The 27,376-nt window shown below is 43.2% G+C and overlaps 1 protein-coding gene across 1 annotated transcript in view; it reads left to right on the top strand.

The window, feature by feature from the left end:
- The window catches only part of Mapkapk2 (MAPK activated protein kinase 2), a 44,068-nt gene that overhangs the window by 10,716 nt on the left and 5,976 nt on the right, over positions 1-27,376 (top strand). The window lies entirely within an intron of this gene.

Below are 27,376 nucleotides of genomic sequence, written 5' to 3' on the forward strand. Positions count from 1 at the left end.
AAAACCTCTCTGGACCTCACTGAGTTTCCTCATTTTACTTATTATGATTACTATTATTATGGTACCTGGGATTTGACCCAGGGGTGCTTAACCACTGAGCCACATCCCCAGCCCTTTTATATATTTTATTAGAGACAGGGTCTCTCTGAGTTGCTTAGGGCCTTGCCAAGTTGCTGAGGCTGGCTTTGAACTTGAGATCCTCCTGCCTAAGCCTCCCAACTTGCTTGGATTACAGGCATGCACCAGGCTCATTTCCTCATTTTAAGTCAAAGGGCTTAGCTTTGACCAGAAGTACTTCTGCATGGATGCTTTTCTTTCTTCATCACTGTTACTACATCCCTTCTGCTGGGAAAGTACCTGATGCTGGGAAAGAAGTAGTCAGCCTGGGTCTTAGAGAGCTTCCAAGACAGAGGGCATCCTTTCCATTTCTGTAGACCAAATAATCATTTCACTCTTCTGTTGGCTGCAGTATTTTTATTCATTCATCAGTGTTTATAAACGTTTATTCTCCTCCATGCATGCCTCCTGTCTTCCCTGCTGACTGGCCATCAGGAGGCCCAGATGGCAAGATTAGCACAGAATGGAAGCATAGTCAGGGTCATCCCCTTGGGTTTAGACCCTTTTAATACCTCTGCTATATGAGATGAGAGGAATTTTAGAACAATGGGGGTTGATTCTTTCTTGCAGATTAGACTAGACCCCTGCCTTTTAAAGCAGGATTTGCCTTAGGTACCTTCTATCCCCTGAGATCCAAAGCAACTTTCTACTCAAAAAAATTAATTAGCAGTGCCAAGAATGACTTTTAAAGCTTCTCTAAGGATGGATCAGAACAGCAGATTGACTTTGATACATGTAACAGTCTTCTGTCACTCAGCACACTGTTGGAAGCTTAGCAACTCTGTGAAGGTTTCTTGGATTAGTAACAAGTCCTTATTGAGCAGATACCATGTATCAGGCATTATATTAGGTGTTTTACTTATACCCTCCTTAATCCTTGAAATAATACCACAGAGTCTGCTTTTTACAGAAGAGGAAACATGTTCAGACATGTTCAGAATAATTCATTCTTTAGCAGTTATTTATTGAATACTTGGTAAGTGCTAAGCATTATTTTAGCTCTGGGGATGTATCAGTACATAAAACAGACAAAAGCAAACAAACAAAAACAGAATCCTGTGTGCTTGGAGCTTGCATTCCAGCAAGGGAAGACAACACAATCAGTTAAATGGTACAGCTTGTCAGATGGTGATAGGTACAAAGGAGAAAATAAATAGGGAAGAAGGCCCTAGAATGCCTGGAGTAAAGGTGTGGCATTGTGGTTTTAAATGGAAGATCAGGGAAGGCTTCACTGTGGAGGAGGCTTTTGAGTGAGCCTTGAAGATACATATTTGGGGAAGCGGAAGGAAGCACTAGGCAGAAGAAATAGCAAGTGCATAGGCCAGACAGAGTGGATGTTGAGAGTGCCTGATTCTAAGACCTCGCTCTTTATCACCCATGTTCCTGCCTCTCTAGTAGTTCCATTAGAATTCAGTACTTAGTTGACCTAGCAATTTGTTTTATCATCAAATATTTATGGAATGCTTATTTTGTACAAATTGCTACACTGATAAGAGCAAGTCATTGGCTCTGCCTCGGGGACTTCCGAGTTTCGAGAAGGGGTGATCACCCCAATATCCAGATTATATTTTTTTCAGACACTTTACCATTTGACCTTCATAGGCCTGGTGCTCAGATACCATATCCAGAGAAAGGTTCAGGGAGCTTATGGCAGATGAATGGCAGAGTCAGGGCAACTGGGTAGCCAAAAATGGATGCAGACAAACATGTGGGATCTCCAAGGCAGAGGGGCAGAGGGGTAAAGGATGGGATCACTTTGATGAATACACACTTGAAACACACCCAGGGGAGAATGCAGAGAAAGTATGGCCAGCAGAATTGTTTCTAGAAAGGATGAGGGACTTCTGAGTACTCTTGTCTTTTGTTTGGCTGAGAAGGGAGAGTTGTTTCCTCAGGAATCTTTCTGAAAATAGGAAATGTTTGAGACCTTCCCAAAGAGCCAAGGAGGAGTATAGAAGTGGATAGGAAAAGAAATGGCTGGGCTGAAGCTGTGACGGATGTTTTGTTATCTTCCATTGAGTCCTCACAGGACTCCTTTCTTGATCCAAAAAATCTTATCTTTTTTATGCTTAGCTTCCTAGGTGGAGGAGTCAGAAGACTGCAGGTGAGGGGGCTGGGGAGCTCTGTGGCCCTAAGGTCTGGCTGTCTTGGCTTCCTGCATCTCAGGAGCTGTGTGAGCAGAGGTCAGGGCTTGTGAAGGAGCTGTCCGCTAGCGCAGATGGGAGAGTGAAGCAATGGTTGAGTCTGTTTTTTCCTGAGCATGTGCTGTAGCAAAAGGAAGTTGCAACATGTTTTTTTCCCCTTCTTCTTTTTCTTTCTTTTTATAGAATAAGAAGAGAGGAGGGGGAGAAAGAAAACTTTACCAGTAAACTTCAGAAAAAGTTTCTAATATTTGATGGATGGTTATTACTCTCTTGTCCAAAGTGTCTTTCAGATATAGTTTTTTTTTTTTTTTGTTTTGTTTTTGTAGTTGTAGGTGGACAGCATACCTTTAATTAATTAATTAATTTTTTATGTGGGGCTGAGTGCCTCCCATGTGCTAGGCGAATGCTCTACCACTGGGTTACAGCCCCAGTCCCAGATGTAGTTTTTCTTTCAGCCTTTCTTCCCCTTCTGCACTGTCCAGTCTGCCTTTCTCTGAGATATTGTGTTGCTGCAGCAGTCTAGCTGGTTTCCAGTGAGGGAAAAAGCTAAAACAGGGATTACGGGGACCTTGAGTAAGCAACTTGTCCATTGCCTCCAAGCAGAAAAGTCTCTTACATCATTATACACCTGGACAGTTGCTGGTTGCTTCAGCCATATGCTGAGAGCTGTTTGAATAGGACAGGTGGTTCCTGATACCCTCCTGGCCTCTCACTGCCACTCCAGTCTTTGTCATATCCCAGAAGGTTGAGGGGTTTTTCAACTCAGATCTACCTTGTTGGTAGATTTAAGACTGTGTCTAGGCAGAAGCTGGGAAAAATGGCTCAAAATATGTGTAGGAGGCAGAAATCAAGGCTGAAAGACCATACATGTTCATCTGGAGTCCTTGGTCAGATTTGAGTTTTTTCTGTGTGTTGGAGCTGGGCAAGAATCCAGTTGTATTTGGAAATGTACAGAGGATATATTTTCCTGATGAAAACTTTTGAGGTCTGGAAAAGTAATGGAACTAACTTTGTCTTTTTTTTTTTTTTTTGAGATTCATTTCCTGTCCCTTGGCTTTCTATACCTTAGTACAGCTCAAAAGTTCTAGTATAATCAACCTTTTGTCAGCTAAGGGATGTTCTAGGTCATCCCCGAGGAGTTCTGCTTGCTCTGAGGAAGCAGGGGAAGGCAGCAGGTAAAAGTCAGCTGCTGGTGTTAATTGCTTTCCCTGGCAGAAGAGGGTAAAGTCCTTACCAGTGAGAGTTTTTGTTTGGGCTCTTTGTTCCCTTGTACCTGTTGCTTGGGACCCAGCTGACACAGAGCTCCTCCTTTCCTGCTGTTTTCTTTGAAGTTAGTCTCTCTGTCTTGAGGCTGGAGATGAGCTCAGGGAGGGTGGTGGTAGAGAGAGTGGGGCAGGAGTGATTGTTTTCTGGATCCCAATGTGGGCACATAAGCCTTTTCCCACAGGAACTGCACTGGCCTGTATGTTAGCCACTAGGCAAATATGGCTATTTAAATTAATACTAAAGTTTAATAAAATTTAAAATGTAATTTCTCCTTCACACCAGCCATGTTTCAAGTGTTCAGTAGTCAGTCCTTGGCTACTGTATTGTGTAGCAGATGGAGAGCATTCTATCATCACAGAACATTTTCTTAGGTAGCCCAGGATTCTGAGATAATTGTTCTACACCCTGGTAAAGACTCATTTGAGCTGGAGGGGACTTATTTGATGGGCATGAGGAAAGGTTTTGAGGCCCAGGTCAGAGGGCAAATAGAGGTAATCATTTAGAAAAGGATCTTTAAAAATATTTAGTTTGTCTTGTTCAGGACTACATCCCAACACAAGATGGTCATCTAGCTTTGTGGATCCCAACCTGGGTTAATAGTCAGATTCACTTTTGAGTAGTGTTTGAAGGTACAACTTTCTGAGCAGCACTCTGTATCTTTTTGAGTCCAAAATTCTACAGTGTTGGTATTGAGGAATATGTATTTTTAGTATGTTCCCAAGTGAGAATTATCTGGGTTTGGTAACCATCCATTTATCTTACCAATGCTCACATGTGTCCAGCCATAAGGTGCTTACTCCTTTTTTAGAAATCCTTGCCATCCAGAGCCTCACAGAATGTCACCTCTATCTCTTGCACTTAGTCTCAGCAGAGGTTCAAACATGATGTGGTGTGGTCCCTGACACCTGGAGTCAAGGCATATCTTCAGGTGCCTCATATGCCAAATGCTCTGGGGAGAAGCAGACACATGAATCACTCCCAGGATCCTTCTGACTGTCTCGCCTTTTTGAGAGACTGAGGAAAGGTCTGAATCTCAGTAGTGGAGTCCCAAGAACCATCCAGCTGGTATGGCCTATGTGTACTTCCCACCTGTCTGCCTTCTGCTCCTGTTTGTGTGTTTAACATGTGCTCTTCAAGGGTATTCATCTGGTTTTCTGTGAGGGACTCTACCATCCATTCCTGGTTAGAAATGATCACAAATATCACTTCTGTCTCAAGAGCTTTGGTAGATTTCCCCTTACCTCCAGTGTAAAGGACAAACTCCTAAACGTGATATTTGAGCAACCCACTACTCCACCCTCACCTTCCAGGAGAGACCCATCCTTCTTACCCTACCATGCATGTAGGGGGTGCTTCATTTCCTCTTTGGCCTTCCATGTGGTCACTCATCTGTTCCCTTTCTGGTCAAATTATATTTATCCTTCAAGGCTCTTGTAAGATTTTATCTACCCATGTCCTTAGAGTTAACCATATTAGATGTGCTATTGGCAGCTCATACTGCCTGCATGGCTGCTGTGAATTTGAATTATATAGTCACCACCATGTTCTCCCCTGCCAGACAGAGCTTCTTGAAGATGAGGACAGTGTCTCATTTGCTTGGTATCCCCAAGTGCAGGCAGAGTGCCTGGCACTTCATGGGAGTACTTGTCTTTTTTTGGGTTCTGATGAGGCTGCCCCAGGGGAGCAGCCTTCTTCCCCTCAGTGGCCTGGAGCTCATCAGCTCCAATGAGAAAAGTGCTATTTAGCAGCTGATAATTAACAAGTAGGGCATGAGTCTTGGCTGCCTCAGAGGCAAAACTGGTAGTTAAACAATAAAGTTTTAAAAATCATGCATTACTATGTCAGCTTCAGAAGCAGCTACTTCCAGACATATCCCCGCCCAGTTAGAGAAGATCATTAGAATAATGAGTGGAGCCAAAGGATTCTCCTCAGCCCTGAGAAGAGCCCAGGGGACAGACCTGGCAGCAGCAGGGAAGGGACCTTTATGATTTTGGTCTCTGTGGTGGGCAGGGCTGGCTGGGGAGTGTTGGGTGGAAAGGGCTTCCTGAGAAGGACTGGCAGTATTCTCTTCACTCCCAGTTTCTATAGGTTGGATTCACTTTGTCAGTAGGCAGGAAGAGACATTGGGAAAACTAGGGTAAGAATAAATTCTGACCATTATTCTAAGATGTTAAAGCACATACTTTTAAAAGTGATTGATTTTTATTTTAAAATACAGATCCTTTAGCACTTCCTGGGGGGATACTCATCTTGTTTTCTTCTGATGCTACTGGGGGTGGGAGAGGAGGGGCTCCTCCTTTTAGGTTAGAACCAGAGTGTGAGGAATTCCCCAGCATCTTGTTGGTACCCAGACACTAACCACAATCTGCATCTCCACTCAGGCGTTCTAAGAAACAGTCTGCCAGAGCGGTCTGGTTCATGGCTTCAGAGCAAGGGGAGTCTGCTTGAGAGGTGGAGGCTTCCTGTTTGTGTGTTTGTTGTGTGTGAGATTGTGGCTGGAGAAGGCCTTGCCACCTTTGTGTGGGTGGTGAGCACACCTGCTTCGGTACTCAGCTGCAGAGTTCAGTGGGAGACACCCTTTCAGGGTCTGCTTTATTATGAACAAAGCAAAAAGCCCATTCTAGGAAATCAAAGAGGCTACTTTTTGCAGGTTTACCCAAAAGGTACAGGGGCTATATTTTTCCAATCCAAAGTTAGGGTCTGTCTGGCAAGTATTTTTTCTTGGGGGATGAGGGGTGGGTGCTACTTTCAAATCCAAAGAAAATCTAGGATATGTGGTTTGAATAGGAAGTTTCTGAGAGATTTTGGAACTTTATGTCATGTTTGGGTATCTCTTCTCATTGTTACCGTGGTGGGAGGGAGGTTGGGTGAGCAGTGTCCTGGGCCTCTTGTTGGTTGAGCTTGGTTGGCCTTCCTGCTGGTCCTTTCAGGTTTCTCTGCTGGCTTAGTGGTGGTGGTGGCTGATCTCCACACCATGTGTGATGGTTATGGTAGTGACTCTCACTTACCCACTTTGTGCATTGAGTGAAGCCATCAGTTACCCTTATAGCCAAGTGTAAAACATTTGGTAACATCTGGGCAGAGGAGGACTTAATAAAGGACTAAAACCAGCTGACTCATCTGGGGGCCAAAGCCTTCTTGGTGACATAAGCACAGAGGAGCCACAGCCAAGTTTGGCTTGAGTGGTGCAGGGGTGCAGTCCTTCATGAACTTCAGTGTTCCTTTCAGAAGCTTCATCACCACTGGACCTGAATGTGCCACCAGTGTATATGCATTTGTTAATCTGTTCTTTCATCTGTTCAGTGGGAGCTGATGGAGGCAGACTCATGTAAGCAAGGTATTTCTTATGTTCTCAGATGATAGAAGATTTATTTATAGGGGGCTGGGTAAACATGGAGGAAGAAGCCACGAATTTCTCCAAGCACTGATGCCAATCCTGAGATGCTCTGTGATCACATAAATGGGGAACATTCAGCAGTACACATTTCCACATTAAGGCTCTGAGAAGTTCTTCAGTAACAGAATCTGTTTAACTTTGTTTAACCTAGTGATTCTGATTATAGGACCCATTTTTACACATTACTTATTAACATCCTACAGGGTACTGTTTGAGAAATGACAATAAAAAAATCTCTCTCCTTTGAGAGAATTGTCCAGTGGTTCAGGAAAAGTCACTTGACCTGGATCAACACGTTTGAGAGCTTTGAAAAAGGTGTGTGTGTGTGTGTGTGTGTGTGTGTATGTGTGTGTGTGTGTGTGTATGCATCTAGGGTGTGTGGCAGAGAAGGGCCCCGGCAGGTGGCTTCTATTAAAGTTGGCCCTGTCTGCATCCCTGTTGGCTTTGTGCTTTTGTCCTGGCTTGAAAGCACTGAATAGCAGCTACATCTGTCATGCCTGGGAAGCAGCACTTTGGGCACTTTGCAGTGTGGGGGTGGTGAAGGAGCAATCTGCAGATACCCCACTTGAGGCCCAGGCTGCCTGGAGTTCCTAGGCAGTGGAGAAAGGAGGGGCTGGGGATCTGGAGGCAGCTGCTTACTAATCCTGGAAGTAGAGGGAAGCAAGATTTAGCTCCCTTTCTCTCTGCATTCTCCTTTTCCCCTGGGGGAGATGGTGTTGACCCTGGAGGGTACAGCTGGGAGGAAGCAGGTGGGCTGGAGTTTTCTCTCTTCTCTACCCATCAAAGGGCTCTAGAGTATGGACCAAGGCAGAAAGGTACTCAGCTCACCTTTACCCCAGGAAGTAGAGATGAAGGCATTTATAATTGTGAAATAGTTTGAAGTTTGTGGAATTTTTTTTTTTTTTTAAACATTTAAGAGTCTGGGCTGGAACTGTTTTTAGACCACTGGGGGCAGGAGCTGGGTAAGAATGAATCGTCTCCCGGATGGCTAGCTTCCTGAGGAATGCCTGGGAGGCCTTGCTGGATTCTTCACTTGGAAGAGACCCAGGGATAGGGGTTTCCCGGAGCCTGTTGCAGGCCTCAGGCCCTTCTAGCACGGCTTAGCAGGAGACCATGGTTATTTCTAAGGAAATCAGCAGTTGGGAACAAATGGAAATGTGGGATGAGAATCAGTCACTCTTCCTGGGGATTATACACTTCTAGTGTTGGGCTACCGCAGTATAATTAAGGAAGGACCAGGATTTCCTCTCTGATTGATTGATTGATTTTTTTTTAAATTTTATTTTTGTCGTTGTTTTGTTTGCTTGCTCTCTTTGGACTTTCCCAACAGAGAGGGAGTTTGCCTGTCCTCATCAAGAACTAGGGAGAGGTGTCCTTTATTTCCCAGACCTCTGGCCTGCTCCCTGTCAGGCCCCATCACTCAGATGAGGGAGGAGCAAACCCAGCTTAGGGTTGGTGGCCCTTTGTTAATGGAAGAAAGTGCAGATACTATTCCCCAGCACCCCTCCCCCAGAAGTCTGGGTGGGCTGGCTTTGTACAGGACATAGCATTATTAGCCACTGCTGCCAACCAGGGTTGTACTTGCAGACTCCCAGGCTCCAGCATCTCTGGAGGGACCAGCATCCTGACCCTTAGGACTTGCCATGGCTCCAAGGGAGGAAGCCCTTGCCAGGAATCTCTGAGTTCACTGAGGTGGATGTGGGGTGAGGGTGGAGAGGGCTTGGGCACAAGAGAGGAGATGCGATGTCATGCTCCTTCCCCCATCAGCTGGGGATGCATCACTGCTGCTGGGAAGACAGACCTTCAGGCCTTTTCTAGACAAATTGGTCATGATGGAAATTCTTTCTTACCTACCTCCTAGCCCGGGGCGTGGCTTTACTTGTTCAGAAGAATATTCTGGTTTTCCTTTCATGGCACTGTGGGCTAAGCCATTTGTCACTGTCCCTTAAGGCTGGACGGCAGAGCAGTGACTGAGTCCCCTGTAGTTGCTCTCTGCCTTGCTCTCCCCTTTTTTGTCCTTTCATCAGTCCTGAGCAGCTGGTAAAACCCTTGTGGTTGCAGCCAATTCATAGTAGCCATGTAGTTTGGGAGGCGATGGCACTGTCCTCATTTTGTTTTTTTCCATAGGTCCTAGCCTTGCTTTCTACTTCCTGTCATGGCCCTACTTGCAGCTGTGGCACATCTGGACCTAAACAGAGTGTCTTGTTGTCCTGCATGATAAAGATCCCATATTTCCCCTGGGTGACTGACCACAGTTATTTCTGGGGAGAAGCAGGACTTCCCTACCCCAGGCACTCTGGAGACTTCCTCCAGGCTCTCTCTTTATGAGTCCTGATCTCTGAGCAGCCTGCCTGTTCTTCACCTGCCCCCAAGGAGAATGGTGGGAAGGAAGTCCTGCCAGAAGTTGTTTTTGGTTTGTGAGGTAATGGCGTTTGGTTTGAGAAGCATGTATATATCCCCTTTCTTCAAGATCTGTGGCCAGAAGCACTAGATACTCCAGTTGCCTTGGAAACCAGATTGGCTGAGGCAGAGAAAAAAGGGGCTGGATGTAGGTACTAGAGTCTAGGAGGGATTCCCTGGGTCCCCTGTGCTTCCCTGGAGAATCTACAGGCTCTACTCAGCTAGGCAAGGCTGTCTTAGATTATTCAGAGGAGACAGTGAAGTGACTTGTCTATATATAGATACTCAGTGAGTACCTGCAGAACTGGAGCTAGATCCAGGGTTGTATACTTTCTAGTATATTTTTCTGTCAGTTGGTAAACTTCAGCATGTGTCCTTGAAGTCAAGAACTATAGAGTAGTTAAACCATACCAAAGAAAACTCACAGTCTTATAAGTAAGTGAGTTGAAATAATCCTTTTCATTGGGGGTAGTAGATGGTAGTAGAGTAGATAATTTTAAAATATTGAAATTGGGCTTTTCAGAATATCAGTGAATTTTCTTTCTCTAGCAGATGTATCTCCTTAATTCTCTTGGATTTCCATAATGTTGTATGTCCCAGAAATTACTGGCTGTGTGGGAGGGTAGAGTAGGGGAGAGGGTTCTTCTGCTAATGGATTCAGTGCTTGCTGTGGTTAATCTATAGAATGGATCATCCATATGGAGATGGTTGAGGCTTGTCTGTACCTAGGTTCTTTCTTTGAGGATATATTGATACAATAGCAGGCTTCCTGCCTTTTGCCTCTATGAAACCACTAGAGCTCACTGAAGTCATGATTGGCATTTTCATTCTCTGGTCCTGTCTAAAAAAATTGGTTTCCAGAGATGCTGGAATAGTAGGCTGCACCTGGGATCATTTAAGCTGATCTTTTCCTTGTATGTTGATCACTTTAGCCAAGGCAAGAGGGGTAAGGACTTGCCCCCGGCCACATAGTCACATAATGAAGGAACTGGTCCCAAAGGAACAAGCTTATAATAGCAAAGGTCTGAGCCTTAACCTTACTTGTGCTCCATCTTGGCCAAGATTGCCTGTTCCCAGGTCAGCCAGGCCTTTTGCAGTTCTGGCCTTAAGGCCCCTGTGTAGGCTGAAACTGGCCTTCTCCTTCTCCTTGTGGTCTCTTCTCATGACCTCTAAGCCACCTCTCCATTCCCTTTTGGTGCTTGCTCCTGGCTATTACTTCCTCCTCCCCACAATTTTTTATTTTGAAGCATTCCAGATATGTGGCAAACTTGAAAGAATTACGTGGTGAACACTGAGAAGCTCAACCACCTAAATTCTATTTTTACTCTTTTTCACTTTTCCCTTTTACTCATTTACTTTTTACTCTATTTACTTTGTCTCTTTCCATCTTTTAATCTCTCTGTCCATTTACAGTCTATCTTATTTTGGGGACACATTTCATAATAAGTTGCAGACATCGGTGTACTTCACTCTCAAACATTTCAGTGTACACAGGAGTTAATTAGAATTTAATATACTTATTCATACTTTTATTTATAAACTGTTTTTAATTTATAGATGAACATTATTTATTTATTTATTGGTGCTGAGGATTGAACCCAGTGCCTCACACACGCTAGGCAAGTGCTCTACTACTGAGCTACAACCCCAGCCCCTTGTACGTTTTTTTTTTTTTTTTTTTTTTTAATGGTAAAATTTATGTCACATTGGTCATAATTTGATGCATTTGGATAAATGCCTTCATGTGTATGACCCAAAACTGTAACACACAAAAGTTTTTTTGTACATTAGTTAGTTCCCTTATGCTCCTTCCCAACCATCCCCATACCTAACCCCTTATAAATCATCACACTTATGAAGTGGTTTCACCATAGATTAATTTAGCCTGTTCTGGAACCTCATATAAATGGGTTAATCTGTATGAACTTTTATGTGTGAGGTTCATTCACATGATTTCATTTATTCGTAGTTTGTCCCTTTTTAGGCAAAGTAGTGTTCCCTTTATGGATATGATATGGTTTCCTTATCCATTCTCCTGTCGATGGGCATTTGGTTATTTTCAGTTTCTGGCCATGATGAATAAAGCTTCGTAGAGCAATCTCACGTAAGTCTTTTTGTGGACGTAATGTTTTCCTTTCTCTTGAGTAAATATACCTAGGAGTGTGATTGCCAGGCTTGGGAGGCTGTTGCTTCTTGTTCCTGTTGGAGACTCTGCCCTGCCCTCTCACTGTACCTGGCACCCAAGATTGCATTAGAAAGTGCCTTATTGTTCATCTGGAGTAGTCTCTTGTCCTAAATAAGATTCTCCTTGAGAGCCCACTTGGCTGCCTCTGCAGGACTATTTCTAGGGAGGAGGACATCCATATAGGGCTCCTGCTATTATAGAATAGTTCTTTGAATTCCTCCCTTGAGAAACCACACAGGACAAAACTAATTTAGCCCTTTTACCTTAACAATCCTGTGCCATTTTATGACCATTACCACATCCAGTCCCTCAACTACTCCTTTAGGCCAATTGCCCTAGTTTATTGAGCCATTTCTTGTGTGTCATGGTTCGGTTCTCAGATCTGTTCCATCCTGGTGTCCTCCTTTAGAAGTTTAATACTCTTTTTCAAACATGTTGCCTAGAATTGAGCACTGGAATGTAGTTGTGGTCTACACTCAGATTCTAGATGTGTGAGAAGTGCAGAGTGTGGTTGGGTTTGGATCCCTTTCTTGACCCAGGTACTTGATCTGTCAATGAGCTGAAGGCAATAGCAACTCTTTGGCAGTAACATCATAGTGTCAAATCAGATGAGTTAATGTTTGTAAACATACCGTAGATCTAAGGTGGTGTTCAGATGCTCAGTTCAAGCTTCCCAAGTTAACAGTACCGATTGCATTCTTCCTCTGTGCCGTCATCTCGGTTCATCTTGGCCACTACCTAATGACAAAGGCACTATGAAAATTAGCTTGATAAAAACTCTGGTTTAAAATAGTGTGTCTTGGTCTGGGGTTGTGGCTCAGCGGTAGAGCACTCGCTTAGCATGTGTGAGGCCCTGGGTTCGATCCTCAGCACCACATAAAAATAAATAAGTAAAATAAAGATATTGTGTCCAACTACAACTAAAAAATAAATATTTAAAATAAAATAAAATAGTGTGTCTTAGCATTGGTGTTACTGTACTTTTAGACCAGATATGTTTTTGTAGTGGGTGATTGTCCTGTGTTTTGTAGGAATTTGCTGGATCCCTGGCCCCTCTACTCACTAGATGCCTGTTGCAACTTGTCCTTCCAAGTTGTGGCAATAAAAATTTCGCCAGACAATTGCCAAATGTCTCTTGGGGGACAAAATCTGCCCTGGTTGCAAACTATTCCCAAGGTATAGTTCTTCCCAAAAGGGCAATCATTCTTTGCTCTTTGTGAATATGGTTCCAGGTTATGTTCTTTACACAGTCTTCAACTTTTTCATGGTTGTAATACACATGGATTTCTGTTACCACAGATTCAATAACATCAGTCCCCCAACAGCATGGCTCAAATGTCAGTTGCCATGGTGTATTAGCTCTGAGTCATTGCATAGAGTACAAATTTTGCTGTTAGCTCTTCAGTTTACAAATCACTATGTACATAACAGATGCTCATTATGGTCACTGACCAATCATGTTTGTCCTTTAAGAGTCAGCTGGTGATTGGTCACTGTCCATCTGTTCGGTTCACTCACAGGGAGGTGTATAGTTTAGTTGCCTCTTTGTCTCCTTGTGAGCAACTTGTGATATTTTATAAAAATGGGCAATCAATAAAGGGAATTGGGGAAGGAAGATGAAATTTCAACAAAGAAATGAAAAATAGTAAAGCTGGAAGTGGAGTTTGAGCCAAACATAAATGGAATTATAGAATGGACAGATGACGTGGGGATGTGGACACTGTCACCATCCGAGTCTCTGCACGTGCAGATGGGGAAACTCAGAGAAGGCAGCATGCTGAGGACACTGGGGAAAGGGTCTTGACAAATGCGGAAGAGTCCCAGAGGAAGTGACACTGGGACAAAACGTCACATCAACAGCACTCTCGGAGATGTTTCACAACTGAAAGCACAAAGGATAAAATGTTAGAAACTGACATTTGGTGAAATAGAAAGGAAAGTGACAGTTTGTGAAGGCCTGGGAAGGCCTGGGAAAGATGTTCTCACTGCAGTGCATGTTAGCGAGAAGCCAGGCATGGTTCAGACTGCTCTGGATAAGGTTTTTACAGACACACTGAAATCAAAAGTTACAGTAGGAGGCGTGTGAGCCCAGGCTAACTTCTAAAAATGTCATTGTGAGAGTTCAAAACACTCATCCACAATAGCACAGGAAGAAAAAGAACTCTCAAGTCAGATCCAGGTAAGAAGGGAGGGAGCAAAGGCGCTGGGGCCAGCAGCCCTGGGGCGGGGCAGCACCACCACTCACCAGAGCTTTACAGAGATGAAGTCCTCGTTCTCAATGCTCTAATGTTTTCAACATGTTTACTAAATACATATGAGGTTTATTGTTTTAAAATTTCCTTCTTCATTTATAACTTGACAGAAAAAATTTAAAACATTTTGACAACATTTTTAAAGGTCATGGAACAATCTAGATTCTTTCCAGCGAAAATTAAGATTGCGTGGCCATACAGCAAGGTCTGCCTGTATTTATGAAAGCATGGGTAAACACACACACAACATTTCTTTTGCTTTTTCAAAACATTTTATAAAAATATATGTACATATGTACATACATAAAAATGTATGTACATAATTACAGTTTACTTTTTTATATTTGAAAATAGAAAAAATTATGATTTCTAACTCATTCTTCTTGATAGTTGTTTATTATTCTATGATGTGGATGTGCCATTATTTCACCAGTTTTTTAAATTGATATTCAGTTTATTTCCATTTATTTTTCCAAATGAAAATACATGACACGGAAGTACCTTTGAACTATTTCTGTCATGATTCCCGTTTAATGGATAGGATGGTGGCGATTTTGAGTGTGAGAAAATTGGCTCAGGCCAGGTAGGCTACTAGCTGAAGGTGGTGTCCCAGAGCCCCTGCTTTAACCACAGTGCTTTACACCTTCTCTTTCCTCTGCTTGAATCAGATAACAAAACTGAACAAACTGTAAAAAGAGTTTATTGAGTAGGCCTAATTCTAAATGCAGCTGTATTATTATTATTAACCAAACAACAGCTCTATGAGATAGAGATCGTTGTTACCCTGTCTTATAGGGGAGGCAGCTGCAGGTGTGAGGAGGTTAGGGAACTTACCAGGCCCCACAGCTGGTGAGTGGTGGAGCTGGCCCCTGCCCCAGGGACGATGGCTTCAGAGCCTTTCCTCCCTCCCTTGTTACCTGGATCTGACTTGGGAGTTCTTTTTCTTTCTGTGCTGTTGTGGAGGAGTTTTGGGAACACTCGTATATGGCTTTTTGGGGGTTAGTTTTGGCCCATATTTCTCCTACTATAATCTTTAAAAATCCTAATATCTAGCACACTGACCATCTTGTCCTTATTTAGTTCTTTTTATTACTTGCAAGCTTGATAAGCTTGCTGTCTCCTATGTCTTCAGCCAGTATGTTGGTAAAATATTAGGCAAGGCTTGGTTTGTCATTGTAGGTACTCTTGAGTTGATTCAACAGACAACTATTTATTGAGTACCTCCTAAATGCCACATTTTGGGGTTGGGACTTAGAAGATGAACAAGACATTGGCCCAGCCTCCAAGAGGTCTATAGTAGGAGGAACTGTCTTGCAAATAACACCAGAGTGTCGACCTAGGTGTTCAGTGATTCTTAGGGGAACAGAGGAAAGAAGGGTGAACTCTGCCTGAACAGGAGGTGACATTGTGCTGGTCTTGGAGGGACACAAAGACATAAAGTCATGAAAAGACATGGCTCGTTTGAAGTCATGAAGTTCAGTGTAGCTTAAGTATAGGGACTATTGGGAGATGGGGTAGAGATGATATGTTGTAGGAGCTGGGAAGCACCAAGTTCAGAACTTAACCCAATGGAGATATTTAAGGGAAAAAAACATGTCCTGTGCAGATTTGCCTTTCAGAAGTAGTGGGACAGAGTAAGTCTACCATCTAGAAACCAGTTAGAACACACCCAAGAGAAAGGAGCTTACTGAGCAAGAGGAAGTGAAACTGGAAAAGGGAAGATGGATTTGGGAGATCTTTCCAGAGACACAGTTGGATTGATTCTGTGGATGATGGAGGAAAAGAGGGAGAGAGACTGAGGTTGAGTACTTTGCGGTTTACATTTGGGAACCCAGCTAGATGGTGATGTCATTGCCATTTACTGAGATCCTGGAGCAAATTGGAGGGGCAGTGAGTTCAGTTTGGCGTTTGTTCAGCAGCTGTCCTCAAGCCATTAACTGACACTTTATTATTGGTCATTTATAGCAACTGCAAATATTATCTAAATGCTTTGTCATCTCACTCCCTCTTTCATTGTCATCCCAAAGGCTTGGCAGGAAGGAGATTTTGTAAGTACACCTCATAGCAGTCAAGGCATTCCTCTGGGCTATAATTTAATAATTCTGCTAAGAAGCAAATGAGCCTAGTTTGCCATGGCTTTGTGGGGATCCCAGGCTGGGTTGTGAAGGTCCAGTTCATGATCTGTTCTAGAGCTTTGCAGGGACTACTATTATGTTAAGCAGCCTGTCCTATTTATTCCTTTCCCTTTCAACAACAAAAATGCCAGACATGTTATTTACATGCTCTCACACAATTTTGTCTACATATTGTTTCATTTTTCTTCTTGACTGTGAGCCCTTGAAACCCCAGGTGCTCAGTCTAGGGCCTAGATGGAGCATAGCGGGTTCTGAGGGAAATGTGCTGCCCCCAAAGCAGGGCACAGGGCTGCTGACCATCACCACCAACAGTGGCTCTGGAATCACACTACAGTTTCTTGCTGCACCCTGGGATGTAATTCTTCTAAGATTGGGATCTTTTCACTGAATCATTGAGGGTGATTGTAAGCTGGGCTTGGTATAAGCTGTATTTGAGATTTCCCTTGAGAGCATGTGCATGCTGTGGGTAATTATAAGTGTTTAGCTTGTTCTAGTCTGAAGAGCATTCACCTTGCTAGAAAAAATGGACAGACTAGGGATGAACTTCCCCCATTCTCTTTTTTTGTATAGGAGCCCCTGCTGCCTAAACTTTGGATGTGGCTTGAAGACCTAGCTTCTAGTAGTACCCGTGTTTCCATGAGCTCTCTTCCCTCTGTTTTGTGAGGGCCTGCCCAGTGGGTGTGCTCTGGCTTCCCTATGGGCTGTAGCTGGGTCTTGGATGCATCATTTAGTATCTGAGTTCCTCAGTTCTCCCTGAGCTGTGACCTGACTCCCTGTGGCTGCTGCCACCTGCTTTTTTCTTCAGGGAATGATTATGCTAGATGGTCAGAATTCACTCCTTAGAGAGAGATAGGCTGGATCTTTCCAGATCATTCCCTTTTGAGATCTCTGTCTATAAGTTGGTCTAGACTAAACTATGGATTTTGACCCCAGATTTTTTTTTTTTCCTTCTTCTCTACTTTGAACTCTAAATCAATAAGGTTACTTCCTCCCAGGGTGGTGGTGTTCTTGTTCATGTGGTTTTTGCTAGCTAAGGTATGTGTGCATTTTTAAACATAATATACTAGATTTTCCTTCCTGGTCAGAATTTAGTTCAAAGTAACTGTTCCCTTGAGGTCTTGAGTTAGATAAAACAAGAATTTGCCAGGTGCCCAACTCTTAGCAGAAGGACTGAACCTCTCTGTCACAGATGTCTTTGTGTTTGCTGTCTTGTGTCTGGGTCATTTCTACTAACAGTGTGGGAAGGACTGGTTCATATCTTCTTGACCATGAATTCTCCTGTATTATGTTACCATAGTACTGATCTGTCTTCCAGTTCTCTTCCTTCTCTCTTTACCAGCTGTTACTCCAGTGGTAGGTGTGTGGAATTGTGAACAGGGATGTGTGTGTGCATGCACACACACATAATACTTTTTCATTTTCTTCTTCCATCTTTTCCCTCCCTCCCCCTGTACTTCCCATTAGATCTATTGATTTAGTATACATGCCTGCATTTATTATTTCAAATTAAAATTTTAAGTTTGCTTTGGCAGTCATGCAGGACCAGATTGATAGAGGCTGCTTAGGCAGGAAGCAGTGCTATTGACCTCCTTCTGTCTTTTTTTTTTTTTTTTTTTAAACTCCCCTGTGTTCAATCTCTTGGGGATTGAACACAGGGGAGCATTTAAACACTGTGTCACACCCCCCAGCCCTTTTTCTTCTTTTTAAAATTTTAAGACAGGGTCTCACTAAGTTACTTAGAACCTCACTAAGTTTCTGAGATTGGCTTTTAACTTGCCATACTCCTGTCTCAGCCTCCTCTGCCACCCTGATTACAGGCATGTGCACTGCACCTGGATCCTTCTGTATTAATTTGATGACCTCTGTGAGTTGTATCTAGGTACAAAAAAACCAGTTTGGAGAGTTTAGTGTATTGCCTCCCTCTCACCATCTCCCTTGTCTTCCAGGGAGGGATGCCTTGTATTTTGTTAAAAGCCATGGCCTGTAAAGCTGCTGAGCGGCACAGCCTGCCCATTTAATCAGTAAGTGTTCATTGTGACTCTTCAGTGCCAGGCTCTGCGTGGGGCCTGATGGATGGAGAGATAAATGGGGCAGGCCTGGAACCAGAGCAAGGATGGGAGACATTTAGGGGAGGGCAAGACAGGTCGGCAGTAGACTAGCATTAGCAGAACAGGGTTTACTTGTTAAAGCCTCCTTTCTTGTCAGGGGTGGGGAAGCCTGGAGATGAGTTTGAATTGTGTCTGAATCTTGGCTTTATCATTTACTGGCTGGGTGGCTTTCGGCACATTGCTTGGGGCTTGGTCACCCACACCTGCATAAGGGAGCCAGCAATTGCCTGTACTCTCTAGGGCTGTTAGGAGGTTTAAATATAGCAGTGTTTTCTATAGATACACTGTACCTGGCACATGATCAGTGCAGTACAAATGGAAAATTTCTCTTTTTCCTGCTGTGTAGCTAGCAGCAGTGCTTTGGGGCCTTGCCTGCCCTTTATCATCTTTTGGTTATGTCCTCCAGGAAGATGCAGGTCTTTGCTTCAGCTGCCTAACCTCCCGCCCTCCACCCTCTGGCCAGACCTATCTTCCTCCTGGAGCCCTGTGACATCCCTCATCTCTGCCCTCTCCCTCTCCAGCCAGGAGGACATCTGGCCTTTGGGGCATATATAACGGTCAGCCATCTCCGACCAGGGCTTCTAATATAAGACCCAAGGTATGCCACACCTTAGAATCAACCTCTTTGATTTCATTTTAAAAAAGAAATTCATGCAATGGTAAAGACTCAAACAATAAATGAAAGTTTAAATTGAAAAGGAAAAAAGAAAAATACATGTTTCTCTCTAGTACCTTCTCCCGGGTGGTCAATATTATTAATTTATTTTTTGGGAAATTCCTCCAAGAAAAATATAAGCATCCACAAATTCATATATCTTCCCTCCTTTGTCTTAAGAAACAAAATAACAACAATAAAAACACATGAAGGGAATTATACATTCTATTTAGTACTTTCCTTTTTGACTTTTGGAAATTTAAAAACTACATATAAGAAGGAAACATCATCCATATTACTACCATTTATAGTAAACCACTAGTTACCTTTTGTGTGTGTGCTTCTTTTTTGTATGAATATACTCAAAACTTTACTTAAGAAATGTGAATTCAGTTCCAATAATAATAATAATAATAATAATAATCTAGAGCATTAAACATAAAGCCAAAGTGTCACCTTTTCCTTGTCTACAATTTCAGTTAATAACACCCTGCTCTTTCCACAGGAGTAGGTGAGGAGCTGCCTCATTTTTTATAAGGGTGCATGGTATTTTGTTGAATGGATTTGCTGTCATTTATCTGACTAGTTCCTCACTGGTAGACATTTAGGTTATTACTTAGTTTTTTGCCATTAAAATGCTTTATGAATGTAATTTGCAGGATGAATTCCTAGCTGTGTAATTATCGAGTCCAAGGTTTGAACATTTACCATTTTGATAGATATGGCCACATTTCTCCAAAATTGAATAATTTATATTCCTACCCAGTGAGTATATGAGAAAGTGCCTTTTCTCCTAAACTCTGTACATAAATCCAGGAGTTTTGTTTTGGTCAAACATTAAAACAGTTTTGCCAGAGTGGTGAAATTATTATACTTGTTTTTTTATAAACATTTCTCTTTTAATGAGTTACATTGAACATATTTCATTAGGCCATCTGTGTTTCTTTTTCTTTGAACTGCCTGTTCTTATCCTTTAGCCATTTTTATAATGGGCTGTTAATCTTTCAAATTGATTTTCTAGAGTCAAGTTAGCCTTTTATCCATCATGTACTGCAAATATTTAGGAAAAAAAATAGGAAAATTTGTCATTTTCAGTGTGACACTTCAGCTTCTTGCCTTTTGTTGAACATCAGCCCTTTGTGACCACCCTGGGGGATCTTGAGGATGAGGGGGTGTATCAGGGATGCTCACCCCTATTGGAGGCAGGCCTGATCTCCAGACCAGTGTGGAATGGATGTTTAAAGGCTTTTGGTGCTGATTTTTTCAGAGATATTAATAATTATTTACTGAGTATTAAATGTCATCACTGTTTTATATATAATGTGTATATGTGTATGCATAAGTAGGTTTAGTTACATATATGGATATGAATAAATATACATATTGAACTGAGATTCTATTGTATATAAAGTTTTGTAACTTAGTTTTTCATTTCTTTCAACTATATATATATATATATATATATGTTATATATATATATGTTATATATATATATTAGTTGTAGTCAACTACATATATATATATGTTGTATATATATATATATATATGTTGTATATATATATATATATATATATATATATATTAGTTGTAGTTGGACACAATATCTTTATTTTATTTATTTATTTTTATGTGGTGCTGAGGATTGAACCCAGCGCCTCACACATGCTAGGTGAGTGCTCTACCGCTGAGCCACAACCCCAGCCCCTCAACTACTTTTTGGTAAATAAATTTAAATTAATTACAGATTAGAATTTGTGCTGCAAAAGAAAAAGAAAACATGGTGCTACCCTAGGCAGTGACAATAATGGTGACTGAAAATTTAATAGACACACAGGAATCCATTATCTCATTAAATATTCTTCTAAAATATCATTTCGGGGTCTATGAATTGAATAGAGAAACTCATTTTTTTTTTTAATTCTCAACTTATTGAGAATGTAAAAGGATAATAAAAATGGTAGTTAGAGTTGTAGTTTTGAACATATTCTTGGAATATTGGCCTCCCAGAGAGAATTATTTCAAATAGCTGAAGAATTATTTATCTTTTTGGACTTTGTAAAGACAGAGTTTTGAAAAGATCTAGTTCACAGGACTATGGTAGCTAATTTATTGTGAGAATTAAATATAAACATGTCAAGCCAACTAACGGCAGAGATAAGAACTAATGTGACAGAAACAGCTGGAGCAGATGGGATCAGAGGCAACCAATCCTAAAATTACTTTGCCCTTGTAACAACATATTAATATTTAAAATAAATTAAATTATACATTCATTGTGGTGTTTTTTAAAACAATCAATCCAAAATAAATTCTTCATACCATCAAAAAGATACATGTATACACATGTGTGCGCGCACACACACACATACACTACAAAACTGATTAAGCATAAAGGTTTTTATTGAACAGCTCTTGGCCTGGGCCGTACACATTTACAGGATCCTCTGCTTCTCAAGCTTAATGTAGGTTTATCATTTTGTATAAAAAATAAGACTAAACTTAACTTCAACAAACTAGGATTCTGGTGGTGCAGAAAATCAACAAATTAGACACCACAAATGCTAATGGCTGTCAAAATTGAGCTCCCATCCCAGTCACCTAGAGGGTTTGAAAGGCAGCTTGCTAGTCCCCACCCTGGAATTTCCAATTCAAGAGGGCACTGTGGGGTCCAGATTCTGTACTTTTAACAGGGGACCAGGAATGCCACTTTAAGAACCACTGGCTGTGACAAGCATAAGAACTTAGAACCAGGCCAGGGATATAGCTCCGTTAGTAGAGTGCTTGCCTTGCATGCATAAGGCCCTGGGTTCAATCCTCAGGACCACCAAGACAAACAACAAAAAAACCCCCAAGAATTTAGCACCATCCCCATCACTGTTCTGTGGGTGATACCATTAGCATACTATCCTCCACATTTGCCCTGCAGAGGGCAGCATGGAGCCAGCCCTCTGTGAAATGCCATTGCTCAGCATCTGGTAAGAGAAGTCCAATCTAGCTAATGGGTGCTCTTCTGCCAGCCCATAGTGCACTTGGCAGCTGAAGCCATGTATGCTGTATTTGAAATGTTGATAAACTCACATTTTAAAAAAAGCAATCTGTTGCTGGGTATTGAGTTTGTTAGCCATTTCTAGTTAAGGTGAATAATAAGCTGCACCTGTGATTAGTATTTTAGGATAAAATTGCACAAGTGGAATTTCAACAACAGAGGGTTTGCACTTAACACATTCTCAGCCTCCATTGCTGGCTGCTGATGTCATGGACAGTCTTGGGCAAACTTAATCTCTCTGTCTTCCATGAAGAGGTGGGAGAGGATTTTAGGAGCTGCAAGAGCAGGGTTTCAATTGTAGCCTGTCACAGACAACTGGTTGAAGGCCTTGAACTAATCCTTCAATAGTAAGTTATCTTAGTTATAAAATAGGCTGTCCCTTCCCAGGGTAGCACACAGGGTAGGTGTGAGGTGGGTGAGCTGCCCCCCTGGAAGTACTTAGCCATTTCCCAAGGAGCCCCCACCCCCTCTTGGACCTGCTGCCCATTTGAGCACTGTGCTCAGAGGGTGATGGCGCTTGTCCACAATGCTGCCTCCCAAGCCTACTCTTTTCTTTACACCCTGCAGAGCATCCAGGCCGGCCATCCATTATGTGGTACGGAAGAGGTGTCTGTAGCTACAGATAGGAGTGATGGTTCTGGTCTGAAAGCTGGTAGCTTAGTACACGACACCCAGAGCTTTCCCTGACCCCAGCTGCATTGGGGGTGTGTGTGCATGCAGAGGTCTGTGGAACAGTGGGCACCATACATCACCACACTGAAGCACTTGGTGCCTGAATCAGACCATCATTCTTAGCACCAAATCAGAATCAGTCTTGGGAAGGGCTGTCTTCCTTCCCTCATAACATGCACACCTGTCTCCAGCTGCCCAGTTTAGTTAGTAGGGAGGAAAAGCTCAGGGCTGCCACGCCAAAGTCTACTTCCCTTCCTTTATCCTGGGCCCTGATTGCCTGCTGCCCAGGGCTATGAATAACCATGTAAGTGAAATGGGTGTGGTCAGGATCCCAGCTGCCCACCCCAGTGTGACTAACACATGGTAGAGGGGAACAGACTAATAATAGCCAACACTAATGCAGTGGTCACTGTGCATGGTACACCGTTCTAGGTAATTTACGTATTATATGTGCATCAACTCATTTAATATGACAGCCCCATCAAATGAGGCAGGGACCTTTATCCCATTCGACTCATAAGAAAACTGAGGCACAAAGGGGTTAAGAAACCCCTGAGTTCACACAGTTAGTGAGGAGCAGTGCTTGTCAGAGGTGAACCTTGGGGCTGGGCTTATCCCTTTCCAGTATGGTCCTCACATCTGCCTGACTGGTGAGTAGCACCTGAGGCCATGGTCTCCCTGATTTCCTTCCTTTTCTCTGGCTTTCAGCTTGGCTTACAATGTCTTTTCGGGGGACCCTGTGATGGAGATGGGAGGGGAGATAAAGGAGACCAGGTACAACCTGAATCAAAGGCCCTGTCCCTTTTTCCTCTGGAGAGGTCTGGAACTACATTTGGGTAGCTCCTGTGTCTCTCTCACTGCCACTGTCCTGGCATCCCCAGGCAGTGGGTTCTGTGACCTGGTCCTGACCCCTGACACACTTGGCAGGTGCCCTAGGCTGTGGCACTGCAGTGTAGCACATGCAGCAGTTAACCTTTCTATAGTGCGGGAAAATTTCAGACACAAATTCAGTGGGACAGAAGGAAGTCACAATATTAGTTCCAGGCTTAGCATGGGCTTCATGCTGTTCAGTCCCCCCAGGCCCTCTGTGACTAAAGGCCTGTGGCTTTTTAGTAGGAAGACCCTTCCTTCTTCTAGCCTGTGGTGCTCAGAACTGTGGTCCCAAGCCCTTTGGCCACCACTGTCCTTGTTCATGCCAGAGAACCTTCCCCACATGACTCTTGTGACTCTCTTGGCTTTGGTTGTTTACCTGATGCCCTAGTTCCTCTGCTTATGGCCCCTGACAGCCCTCTGGGAGCCCTGCTCCCTTTCCCTATCCCCCTCTGGCTGGGAGCACAGGCCACCTTCCCTGCTGTTCTTTACTTAGCCCTGAACTCCAGATTAGCACATTCTTGACTTCTCTCTCTATGCTTTCTGTCTTCCACACTTGTCTGCAAGTATCTTTAGCACTTCATGGCTCTGCCCCATGATGTCAGCCTGCCTGCCTGACCAATTGGGAGGTATTGCTTTCATGGCTTGCTTGATTTTCATATCCAGTCACAGATTTCTGATAAACATGTGCCTGGATAGATATCAATTACCAGTCTTCTTGAAAAATTCTTAGTATGTTTCTTTAAGAATTAAGAATATTCTGCTTTTCAGCTAACTTCATAGAGGATAGACGTCTTGCAGCCCACTCACAGTCACTTTTGGTGAGGAACCTCCATGGACAGAGTTTAGATATGTAGAGAGAAGAAGCAACAGGGAAAGGATTGTGCCCAGAAATTCCTTTTCCCTAATGTAGGAAAAAACTAAACAATCCATCTACCCTTGGGTGAGGGGAGGGAAAAGGGAGGGGTAAGCAGAAACAACAGAAGACCTTTCCCTTCAGAAACTTATATTGGGGGAGATAGGCACAGATTTGCAAAATAGTAAATGCACGGCGTTTCTAAGGCCACCTTCATTGTATTACACCAACTTGCCCCTTCTAGCAGATGACTTTGTAAGTCTGGGAGTATGCTGTGAACCAGACTTTCTAATGGCAAATTCTCTTTTGCCTTGTGCTATGTACCTGTCAATGGCAGAAAGAGTAGAACTTGCATTTAGTGCTCCAAGTTCAGGGGTGCCAGAGATGTGCACTCGGGCTTGGCCTCCGTGCATCCTCACTGAGCATGGCTCTGGTTTAGAGCAGGGATCTGATGCCCAGGTGGTAGTCACTGGGCTAAAGACAGAAACCAGGCTACTATCCTGCCAGCTCTGGCCTCAGGCAGCCATGACCCTGCTGCTGTGGCAGTAATGCTGCTGGCTTGCAGTGATGAGTGCCTTCCTGATAATAAAACCCTTTAGAGGCTTTATTTCAGTAGCTGCTCACAAGGGCTCTGTGAGAAAGAAGCTAGGAAGGTCTCATTGTCCTGCCTTCTGAAATTGGAGCATCTCAGAATGGTACGCAACCAGATATTAACAAATTCCAGACCAGGGCCCAGGTATCTCCTGGCTGTAGATATACAACCACACACAGTTGCCTCTGAGTAAATTTGACAGCTTTCTTCTTCTCTGGGCCTCTGTTCCCAAGTGCCTGTAGAGGGCGACAGATCTTTCCTGCTTGGATGCTCTGGAAACATTTATTTGCTCCTGAGCCCTTTGAATTTAATACTCTTACAGCACATTAGCTCACTGGGTTATAAGCATTTTTAAAGAAAACATTTCACTGAGAACTTTTTATTGGCCTTTTTGGATAGCAATGGGAGTTCATTTGCCAGGATGGATGACCTCATCTTACTTCTGCTGGAACTGCACAGGGTTTCCTCTTTGCTGATTATGTATTTGGCCCCAACATATCCTGTCCTGCTCTTCTTGTCTGTGATGCTGAAACATGACCTTCCCAGAACCACCTAGAATCCCAGGCCATCGATACCAATACTAGGGTCATATTTGATCCCCAGACTGATGTGTTCATGGTTCCCTAATCAGTTTTCATTATCTGAGAAATTCTTTCTTGACTCATATTCCCGTACCTTTAGCCTTTTCAGGATTTCTTCTACCTTGGCACCATGGTAGGTGTAGTGGGTGGCCATCTTTTTTTTTTTTTTTTTCCTTTCTCCTGATGCCAGAGGCTCTGGCAGTGCCTTAGCTACTCTGCTGTTTTCCCCACTGATGGGGAGCCGACCCTGTGGGGAAAGAGTTCTATGTGGGATTCTTCTTTTATCTCAGTTCCACACCCTTGATGGAGAACAGGAAGAGAGGGACAGATTATGAGCACTTACTGTGTCTACCTCTTCTCCTGTCCTCCCTTTCTGAAGTAGGACCGAAGAGACTGGACACGCCAAGAAGCAGGCTTATTGACTGCAGGGTTGAGAGGTGGCTCTCACTTCAGAATTCTTCCTCTGAACAAAGATTTTTGAAATTCTTTGAACTTTATACCCAGTATGTGTGTGCATGGGGTGGGGGGGGGGGCTCTACCCCGCTGCTTTGAACTTTCAGATTAGGGCTCCCTTTGGCCTTGACATTCAGCAAGGCCTTTGGTAGGAGCTTCATAAATACTTGTTGAATTGAATTACATACATATGAAATCAGCCAGTGCCGCCTCCTACTCTTCTCTTTTTTCCTGGATTCATTCAAATGAATAAAGTGAAAAGTAGCAGAACTCAGGACCTGTGCAGTGTTCTCATACGGCCACAAGGTGGCAGTGTGACCCCATGGGGATCTTTCCTCTTGCAACTACTATTCTTAGAGTGCTCCGAGGAAGACTGAGTTATCTAAAATGATTCTTTCTGGATACCTGCTTGGGGAATTGCCTCTGCAAAGTCACTCTGGGAAATTTCAGCTTCTAGCCTTCTCTTAACAGCTGGGTAGTATGTTGGGTGCAGTGGAGCAGGCCTGTAATCCCAGCTATTTGGGAGGCTGAGTCAGGAGGATCATGAATTCAAAGTCATCCTCAGCAATTTAGTGAGGCACTAAGTAACTCAGCAAGATCCTGTCTTAAAAGAGTGGAATGTGGCCCAGGGATTAGGTACTCAGTTTAATCTCTAGTACCAAACAACAACAACAACAACAACAACAACAACAAAACACAACTGCATTGTGTGGTTGAAAAGCCTGGCTTTGGAGTCTGTCAGGCCTGGATTCCAGTTCTGGGCCTGTTTTTCTCAGAAACTTAGCTTTGGGAATACCACTTCTTTGAGCCTCAGTTTTTTCATCCTATAAAATGGTAATTGTTATATAACTAGAAAAGGCCCGGCATATCATGGGCCATTGCAAAAATGCATGCTAGTTTTATTGTTGCAAATTTCTGTGTTTGTCTTTCACTGGAATCTGACTCATCTGTAATCTGGCTCCCTCTCGGTCATCTGATCTTACTTACCAAGCCTCATGTGCTTTCTAGCAGGCCTCTCAGCCCTCCCTGCTGCACCACCCACTCACCCATCCCCTCTTCTGCTCCATCTTGGTCAGTCAGTGCCTGATTCTTGTCATTTCCCCTGACTGGGTGAATTCCTTCTGCCTGTGCATTTACTTCCTAACCTTACTCTCTCCCTGACACCCCAGCCCTTGAAATGTCCAAAGCAGTTGAAGTGTGTACTACATAGGGCTTATCTTGAATTCTCATGAAGATGGAAAGTCTGCAAGGACCCTTGCCTCAATTATTTTGGCATCTGTAGTAAAAACAACAGCTATTGAGCACATGTCAGATACTTTGCTAGGTGCTTTGCAGTATATTTGACCCTTACAACATATCTGTGAAAAAGAAACTGTTACCCCCACTTTACAAGGAGAGGTATGTCAGGTTCCAAACAATAAGAAAATTCTACCAAAAATAGCTTCAACAGTTAAGAAAGTTTTTTAATCTTATCAAAAAGAAGTCATGAGGGGTTCTTGGTGATGTCATCTCAGTGCATTGGTTTCTCCTTTTCAGCTGACCCCCTTACTAGTACCCAGGTGACTGGCATGGTCCTGGTGCCACATCCAGGAGAGATGTTGTATACTCCATGCATTCTTTGGTAGCAGCCTCTGAGTAGATTTCCTA

This window comes from Marmota monax, unplaced genomic scaffold, assembly GCF_021218885.2.
Source record: "Marmota monax isolate L192 unplaced genomic scaffold, Marmota_monax_Labrador192_F-V1.1 WCK01_AAM20220418_F8-fsc00105, whole genome shotgun sequence".
NCBI lineage: Eukaryota > Metazoa > Chordata > Mammalia > Rodentia > Sciuridae > Marmota > Marmota monax.